The following is a 10,000-nucleotide window of genomic DNA, read 5'->3' as shown; positions in this document are numbered from 1 at the left end:
CTCATATCCCCTACTACGGCTGTAGCATAGGGGGACCGCCAGAAGCGCTGGACCCTTCAGCGCTTCGCTCATATCCCCTACTACGGCTGTAGCATAGGGGAACCGCCAGAAGCGCTGGACCCTTCAGCGCTTCGCTCATATCCCCTACTACGGCTGTAGCATAGGGGGACCGCCAGAAGCGCTGGACCCTTCAGCGCTTCGCTCATATCCCCTACTACGGCTGTAGCATAGGGGGACCGCCAGAAGCGCTGGACCCTTCAGCGCTTCGCTCCTATCCCCTACTACGGCTGTAGCATAGGGGAACCGCCAGAAGCGCTGGACCCTTCAGCGCTTCGCTCCTATCCCCTACTACGGCTGTAGCATAGGGGGACCGCCAGAAGCGCTGGACCCTTCAGCGCTTCGCTCATATCCCCTACTACGGCTGTAGCATAGGGGGACCGCCAGAAGCGCTGGACCCTTCAGCGCTTCGCTCATATCCCCTACTACGGCTGTAGCATAGGGGGACCGCCAGAAGCGCTGGACCCTTCAGCGCTTCGCTCATATCCCCTACTACGGCTGTAGCATAGGGGGACCGCCAGAAGCGCTGGACCCTTCAGCGCTTCGCTCATATCCCCTACTACGGCTGTAGCATAGGGGGACCGCCAGAAGCGCTGGACCCTTCAGCGCTTCGCTCCTATCCCCTACTACGGCTGTAGCATAGGGGGACCGCCAGAAGCGCTGGACCCTTCAGCGCTTCGCTCATATCCCCTACTACGGCTGTAGCATAGGGGAACCGCCAGAAGCGCTGGACCCTTCAGCGCTTCGCTCATATCCCCTACTACGGCTGTAGCATAGGGGGACCGCCAGAAGCGCTGGACCCTTCAGCGCTTCGCTCATATCCCCTACTACGGCTGTAGCATAGGGGGACCGCCAGAAGCGCTGGACCCTTCAGCGCTTCGCTCATATCCCCTACTACGGCTGTAGCATAGGGGAACCGCCAGAAGCGCTGGACCCTTCAGCGCTTCGTCCCTACTACGGCTGTAACATAGGGGAACCGCCAGAAGCGCTGGACCCTTCAGCGCTTCGCTCATATCCCCTACTACGGCTGTAGCATAGGGGGACCGCCAGAAGCGCTGGACCCTTCAGCGCTTCGCTCATATCCCCTACTACGGCTGTAGCATAGGGGAACCGCCAGAAGCGCTGGACCCTTCAGCGCTTCGTCCCTACTACGGCTGTAACATAGGGGAACCGCCAGAAGCGCTGGACCCTTCAGCGCTTCGCTCATATCCCCTACTACGGCTGTAGCATAGGGGAACCGCCAGAAGCGCTGGACCCTTCAGCGCTTCGCTCCTATCCCCTAGTATACACTGGGTAGTCTGTTCCTATCATTGTGTGCAAGGTGGCTTGGTTACCCCCTACCAAAATGGGTCACAGCCGTAATAGGCGAAGTACAGAAGCGCTGGAACCTTCAGCGCTTCGCCCCTATCACGGCTTTAAAACCCGAGCGAAAAACTCTATGTCCTTAAACGAAATACCCGTTTTGCGCGGTCCATATCTCCGCGAAAACACAACGCACAGCCGGGACACTCATATCTAATTGTAGTCCAAGTCCCCCTCTACAAACACATCAGAGTGGATCCTGGATGCGACCTCCACAGCCGAGGCACGAGTCGGTCAAAGTAGGTCGCAGGGACCATATTACGCGCGCCATATCTACCCGGAAATAGAACGCACAGCGGGGATACTCATGCCCAGTTGTCGAGCTGGAAGTCCTCTAACCACCCATATAAGATGAATAATAAACGGATACACACAGCCGATGCAGCGCGTGTTTGAAAACCGCCGATCGATCTTCATACTCTGACAAAATCACAGCGAAAAATCCTTAAACCAAATACCCGTTTTGCGCGGTCCATATCTCCGCGAAAACACAACGCACAGCCGGGAACCTCATATCTAATTGTAGTCCAAGTCCACTTCTACAAACCTATCCGAGTGGATCCTGGATGCGAGGTCCACAGCCGAGGCACCACGCGGTCAAAGTAGGTCGCAGGGGCCCTATTACGCGCGCCATATCTACCCGGAAATGGAACGCACAGCGGGGATTCTTATTTTGAATACACGGTCGCGACGTCCTCTAACTACCCATATAAGCAGAATAATAAACGGGTATCCACAGCCGAGGCAGCACGTATTTGAAAACCGCCGACCGATCTTCATACTCTGACAAAATCACAGCGATAGCGCCAATACTCTGTTTCCTTAAACCAAATCGCCGTCTTGCGCGGTCCATATCCCCGCGAATACACAACGCACAGCCGGGACACCTATGCCGACCTGTAGCCACCGTCAACCTCTAAAGACATGTGGAGGGTGATCCACAATCGGACACTCACAGCCGAGGCACGACGCGGTCAAAGTAGGTCGCAGGGACCATATTACGCGCGCCATATCTACCCGGAAATAGAACGCACAGCGGGGATACTCATGCCCAGTTGTCGAGCTGGAAGTCCTCTAACCACCCATATAAGATGAATAATAAACGGATACACACAGCCGATGCAGCGCGTGTTTGAAAACCGCCGATCGATCTTCATACTCTGACAAAATCACAGCGAAAAATCCTTAAACCAAATACCCGTTTTGCGCGGTCCATATCTCCGCGAAAACACAACGCACAGCCGGGAACCTCATATCTAATTGTAGTCCAAGTCCACTTCTACAAACCTCACCGAGTGGATCCTGGATGCGAGGTCCACAGCCGAGGCACCACGCGGTCAAAGTACATTTGACCCAGCAATGATTTTTGGACTGGGAGCAGGGAATTGTTGCAGTAACTCAATCGAATGCTAAAAGCCGACACAAAGTGGTACAGCAACCCTCTTAGACTCTTTTAGAAGGTGTGAATCTCAGCTTTAAAATGCAGTATGACTTTAGGAAAACGGATGAGGCTAGCCGAGGACAATGCTGACTTAATATAGGCAACAGATTCGAATTCAGAATTGCCTCCCAATGGCCAGTAGTATTGTCCACACTAAAAGTCTGTTCACCAGCAGCCAGGTTTTGACTGGATAGAAAGACTATAACTGTTGCAAAGACAGGAATCCAAGCTTTAATTTGATGTGCTTGATGTTTAACTTGAAACACGTCTGACCAAAATCCAGCCAGCTGCATTGGACGGTCACTTCATGACAATTTTTGGACTGGGAGAAGGGAAATGTTACAGTAACTCAATCGAATGCTAAAAGCCGAGGGAAAGTGGTACAGCAACCCTCTTGGACTCTTTTAGAAGGTGTGAATCTCAGCTTTACAATGCAGTATGACTTTAGGAAAACGGATGAGGCTATCATATAAATTAGGCTTATTAGAGACGGCTGATTGGACCGACATTTGACCCAGCAATGATTTTTGGACTGGGAGCAGGGAATTGTTGCAGTAACTCAATCGAATGCTAAAAGCCGACACAAAGTGGTACAGCAACCCTCTTAGACTCTTTTAGAAGGTGTGAATCTCAGCTTTAAAATGCAGTATGACTTTAGGAAAACGGATGAGGCTAGCCGAGGACAATGCTGACTTAATATAGGCAACAGATTCGAATTCAGAATTGCCTCCCAATGGCCAGTAGTATTGTCCACACTAAAAGTCTGTTCACCAGCAGCCAGGTTTTGACTGGATAGAAAGACTATAACTGTTGCAAAGACAGGAATCCAAGCTTTAATTTGATGTGCTTGATGTTTAACTTGAAACACGTCTGACCAAAATCCAGCCAGCTGCATTGGACGGTCACTTCATGACAATTTTTGGACTGGGAGAAGGGAAATGTTACAGTAACTCAATCGAATGCTAAAAGCCGAGGGAAGGTGGTACAGCAACCCTCTTGGACTCTTTTAGAAGGTGTGAATCTCAGCTTTACAATGCAGTATGACTTTAGGAAAACGGATGAGGCTATCATATAAATTAGGCTTATTAGAGACGGCTGATTGGACCGACATTTGACCCAGCAATGATTTTTGGACTGGGAGCAGGGAATTGTTGCAGTAACTCAATCGAATGCTAAAAGCCGACACAAAGTGGTACAGCAACCCTCTTAGACTCTTTTAGAAGGTGTGAATCTCAGCTTTAAAATGCAGTATGACTTTAGGAAAACGGATGAGGCTAGCCGAGGACAATGCTGACTTAATATAGGCAACAGATTCGAATTCAGAATTGCCTCCCAATGGCCAGTAGTATTGTCCACACTAAAAGTCTGTTCACCAGCAGCCAGGTTTTGACTGGATAGAAAGACTATAACTGTTGCAAAGACAGGAATCCAAGCTTTAATTTGATGTGCTTGATGTTTAACTTGAAACACGTCTGACCAAAATCCAGCCAGCTGCATTGGACGGTCACTTCATGACAATTTTTGGACTGGGAGAAGGGAAATGTTACAGTAACTCAATCGAATGCTAAAAGCCGAGGGAAAGTGGTACAGCAACCCTCTTGGACTCTTTTAGAAGGTGTGAATCTCAGCTTTACAATGCAGTATGACTTTAGGAAAACGGATGAGGCTAGCCGAGGACAAAGCTGACTTAATATAGGCAACAGATTCGAATTCAGAATTGCCTCCAAATGGCCAGTAGTATTGTCCACACTAAAAGTCTGTTCACCAGCAGCCAGGTTTTGACTGGATAGAAAGACTATAACTGTTGCAAAGACAGGAATCCAAGCTTTAATTTGATGTGCTTGATGTTTAACTTGAAACACGTCTGACCAAAATCCAGCCAGCTGCATTGGACGGTCACTTCATGACAATTTTTGGACTGGGAGAAGGGAAATGTTACAGTAACTCAATCGAATGCTAAAAGCCGAGGGAAAGTGGTACAGCAACCCTCTTGGACTCTTTTAGAAGGTGTGAATATCAGCTTTACAATGCAGTATGACTTTAGGAAAACGGATGAGGCTATCATATAAATTAGGCTTATTAGAGACGGCTGATTGGACCGACATTTGACCCAGCAATGATTTTTGGACTGGGAGCAGGGAATTGTTGCAGTAACTCAATCGAATGCTAAAAGCCGACACAAAGTGGTACAGCAACCCTCTTAGACTCTTTTAGAAGGTGTGAATCTCAGCTTTAAAATGCAGTATGACTTTAGGAAAACGGATGAGGCTAGCCGAGGACAATGCTGACTTAATATAGGCAACAGATTCGAATTCAGAATTGCCTCCCAATGGCCAGTAGTATTGTCCACACTAAAAGTCTGTTCACCAGCAGCCAGGTTTTGACTGGATAGAAAGACTATAACTGTTGCAAAGACAGGAATCCAAGCTTTAATTTGATGTGCTTGATGTTTAACTTGAAACACGTCTGACCAAAATCCAGCCAGCTGCATTGGACGGTCACTTCATGACAATTTTTGGACTGGGAGAAGGGAAATGTTACAGTAACTCAATCGAATGCTAAAAGCCGAGGGAAAGTGGTACAGCAACCCTCTTGGACTCTTTTAGAAGGTGTGAATCTCAGCTTTACAATGCAGTATGACTTTAGGAAAACGGATGAGGCTAGCCGAGGACAAAGCTGACTTAATATAGGCAACAGATTCGAATTCAGAATTGCCTCCAAATGGCCAGTAGTATTGTCCACACTAAAAGTCTGTTCACCAGCAGCCAGGTTTTGACTGGATAGAAAGACTATAACTGTTGCAAAGACAGGAATCCAAGCTTTAATTTGATGTGCTTGATGTTTAACTTGAAACACGTCTGACCAAAATCCAGCCAGCTGCATTGGACGGTCACTTCATGACAATTTTTGGACTGGGAGAAGGGAAATGTTACAGTAACTCAATCGAATGCTAAAAGCCGAGGGAAAGTGGTACAGCAACCCTCTTTGACTCTTTTAGAAGGTGTGAATCTCAGCTTTACAATGCAGTATGACTTTAGGAAAACGGATGAGGCTATCATATAAATTAGGCTTATTAGAGACGGCTGATTGGACCGACATTTGACCCAGCAATGATTTTTGGACTGGGAGCAGGGAATTGTTGCAGTAACTCAATCGAATGCTAAAAGCCGACACAAAGTGGTACAGCAACCCTCTTAGACTCTTTTAGAAGGTGTGAATCTCAGCTTTAAAATGCAGTATGACTTTAGGAAAACGGATGAGGCTAGCCGAGGACAATGCTGACTTAATATAGGCAACAGATTCGAATTCAGAATTGCCTCCCAATGGCCAGTAGTATTGTCCACACTAAAAGTCTGTTCACCAGCAGCCAGGTTTTGACTGGATAGAAAGACTATAACTGTTGCAAAGACAGGAATCCAAGCTTTAATTTGATGTGCTTGATGTTTAACTTGAAACACGTCTGACCAAAATCCAGCCAGCTGCATTGGACGGTCACTTCATGACAATTTTTGGACTGGGAGAAGGGAAATGTTACAGTAACTCAATCGAATGCTAAAAGCCGAGGGAAAGTGGTACAGCAACCCTCTTGGACTCTTTTAGAAGGTGTGAATCTCAGCTTTACAATGCAGTATGACTTTAGGAAAACGGATGAGGCTAGCCGAGGACAAAGCTGACTTAATATAGGCAACAGATTCGAATTCAGAATTGCCTCCAAATGGCCAGTAGTATTGTCCACACTAAAAGTCTGTTCACCAGCAGCCAGGTTTTGACTGGATAGAAAGACTATAACTGTTGCAAAGACAGGAATCCAAGCTTTAATTTGATGTGCTTGATGTTTAACTTGAAACACGTCTGACCAAAATCCAGCCAGCTGCATTGGACGGTCACTTCATGACAATTTTTGGACTGGGAGAAGGGAAATGTTACAGTAACTCAATCGAATGCTAAAAGCCGAGGGAAAGTGGTACAGCAACCCTCTTTGACTCTTTTAGAAGGTGTGAATCTCAGTTTTACAATGCAGTATGACTTTAGGAAAACGGATGAGGCTATCATATAAATTAGGCTTATTAGAGACGGCTGATTGGACCGACATTTGACCCAGCAATGATTTTTGGACTGGGAGCAGGGAAATGTTGCAGTAACTCAATCGAATGCTAAAAGCCGACACAAAGTGGTACAGCAACCCTCTTGGACTCTTTTAGAAGGTGTGAATCTCAGCTTTAAAATGCAGTATGACTTTAGGAAAACGGATGAGGCTAGCCGAGGACAATGCTGACTTAATATAGGCAACAGATTCGAATTCAGAATTGCCTCCAAATGGCCAGTAGTATTGTCCACACTAAAAGTCTGTTCACCAGCAGCCAGGTTTTGACTGGATAGAAAGACTATAACTGTTGCAAAGACAGGAATCCAAGCTTTAATTTGATGTGCTTGATGTTTAACTTGAAACACGTCTGACCAAAATACAGCCAGCTGCATTGGACGGTCACTTCATGACAATTTTTGGACTGGGAGAAGGGAAATGTTACAGTAACTCAATCGAATGCTAAAAGCCGAGGGAAAGTGGTACAGCAACCCTCTTTGACTCTTTTAGAAGGTGTGAATCTCAGCTTTACAATGCAGTATGACTTTAGGAAAACGGATGAGGCTATCATATAAATTAGGCTTATTAGAGACGGCTGATTGGACCGACATTTGACCCAGCAATGATTTTTGGACTGGGAGCAGGGAATTGTTGCAGTAACTCAATCGAATGCTAAAAGCCGACACAAAGTGGTACAGCAACCCTCTTAGACTCTTTTAGAAGGTGTGAATCTCAGCTTTAAAATGCAGTATGACTTTAGGAAAACGGATGAGGCTAGCCGAGGACAATGCTGACTTAATATAGGCAACAGATTCGAATTCAGAATTGCCTCCCAATGGCCAGTAGTATTGTCCACACTAAAAGTCTGTTCACCAGCAGCCAGGTTTTGACTGGATAGAAAGACTATAACTGTTGCAAAGACAGGAATCCAAGCTTTAATTTGATGTGCTTGATGTTTAACTTGAAACACGTCTGACCAAAATCCAGCCAGCTGCATTGGACGGTCACTTCATGACAATTTTTGGACTGGGAGAAGGGAAATTTTACAGTAACTCAATCGAATGCTAAAAGCCGACGGAAAGTGGTACAGCAACCCTCTTAGACTCTTTTAGAAGGTGTGAATCTCAGCTTTAAAATGCAGTATGACTTTAGGAAAACGGATGAGGCTATCACGTAAATTAAGTCTTATTAGAGACGGCTGATTGGACCGACATTTGACCCAGCAATGATTTTTGGACTGGGAGCAGGGAAATGTTGCAGTAACTCAATCGAATGCTAAAAGCCGACACAAAGTGGTACAGCAACCCTCTTGGACTCTTTTAGAAGGTGTGAATCTCAGCTTTAAAATGCAGTATGACTTTAGGAAAACGGATGAGGCTAGCCGAGGACAATGCTGACTTAATATAGGCAACAGATTCGAATTCAGAATTGCCTCCAAATGGCCAGTAGTATTGTCCACACTAAAAGTCTGTTCACCAGCAGCCAGGTTTTGACTGGATAGAAAGACTATAACTGTTGCAAAGACAGGAATCCAAGCTTTAATTTGATGTGCTTGATGTTTAACTTGAAACACGTCTGACCAAAATACAGCCAGCTGCATTGGACGGTCACTTCATGACAATTTTTGGACTGGGAGAAGGGAAATGTTACAGTAACTCAATCGAATGCTAAAAGCCGAGGGAAAGTGGTACAGCAACCCTCTTGGACTCTTTTAGAAGGTGTGAATCTCAGCTTTACAATGCAGTATGACTTTAGGAAAACGGATGAGGCTAGCCGAGGACAAAGCTGACTTAATATAGGCAACAGATTCGAATTCAGAATTGCCTCCAAATGGCCAGTAGTATTGTCCACACTAAAAGTCTGTTCACCAGCAGCCAGGTTTTGACTGGATAGAAAGACTATAACTGTTGCAAAGACAGGAATCCAAGCTTTAATTTGATGTGCTTGATGTTTAACTTGAAACACGTCTGACCAAAATCCAGCCAGCTGCATTGGACGGTCACTTCATGACAATTTTTGGACTGGGAGAAGGGAAATGTTACAGTAACTCAATCGAATGCTAAAAGCCGAGGGAAAGTGGTACAGCAACCCTCTTTGACTCTTTTAGAAGGTGTGAATCTCAGCTTTACAATGCAGTATGACTTTAGGAAAACGGATGAGGCTATCATATAAATTAGGCTTATTAGAGACGGCTGATTGGACCGACATTTGACCCAGCAATGATTTTTGGACTGGGAGCAGGGAATTGTTGCAGTAACTCAATCGAATGCTAAAAGCCGACACAAAGTGGTACAGCAACCCTCTTAGACTCTTTTAGAAGGTGTGAATCTCAGCTTTAAAATGCAGTATGACTTTAGGAAAACGGATGAGGCTAGCCGAGGACAATGCTGACTTAATATAGGCAACAGATTCGAATTCAGAATTGCCTCCCAATGGCCAGTAGTATTGTCCACACTAAAAGTCTGTTCACCAGCAGCCAGGTTTTGACTGGATAGAAAGACTATAACTGTTGCAAAGACAGGAATCCAAGCTTTAATTTGATGTGCTTGATGTTTAACTTGAAACACGTCTGACCAAAATCCAGCCAGCTGCATTGGACGGTCACTTCATGACAATTTTTGGACTGGGAGATGGGAAATGTTACAGTAACTCAATCGAATGCTAAAAGCCGAGGGAAAGTGGTACAGCAACCCTCTTGGACTCTTTTAGAAGGTGTGAATCTCAGCTTTACAATGCAGTATGACTTTAGGAAAACGGATGAGGCTATCATATAAATTAGGCTTATTAGAGACGGCTGATTGGACCGACATTTGACCCAGCAATGATTTTTGGACTGGGAGCAGGGAATTGTTGCAGTAACTCAATCGAATGCTAAAAGCCGACACAAAGTGGTACAGCAACCCTCTTAGACTCTTTTAGAAGGTGTGAATCTCAGCTTTAAAATGCAGTATGACTTTAGGAAAACGGATGAGGCTAGCCGAGGACAATGCTGACTTAATATAGGCAACAGATTCGAATTCAGAATTGCCTCCCAATGGCCAGTAGTATTGTCCACA

This window comes from Anarhichas minor, unplaced genomic scaffold (genome assembly GCF_050575085.1).
Source record: "Anarhichas minor isolate MPS153535 unplaced genomic scaffold, ASM5057508v1 ptg000155l, whole genome shotgun sequence".
Classification (NCBI taxonomy): Eukaryota; Metazoa; Chordata; class Actinopteri; order Perciformes; family Anarhichadidae; genus Anarhichas; species Anarhichas minor.
This window is presented reverse-complemented; position numbering follows the sequence as displayed.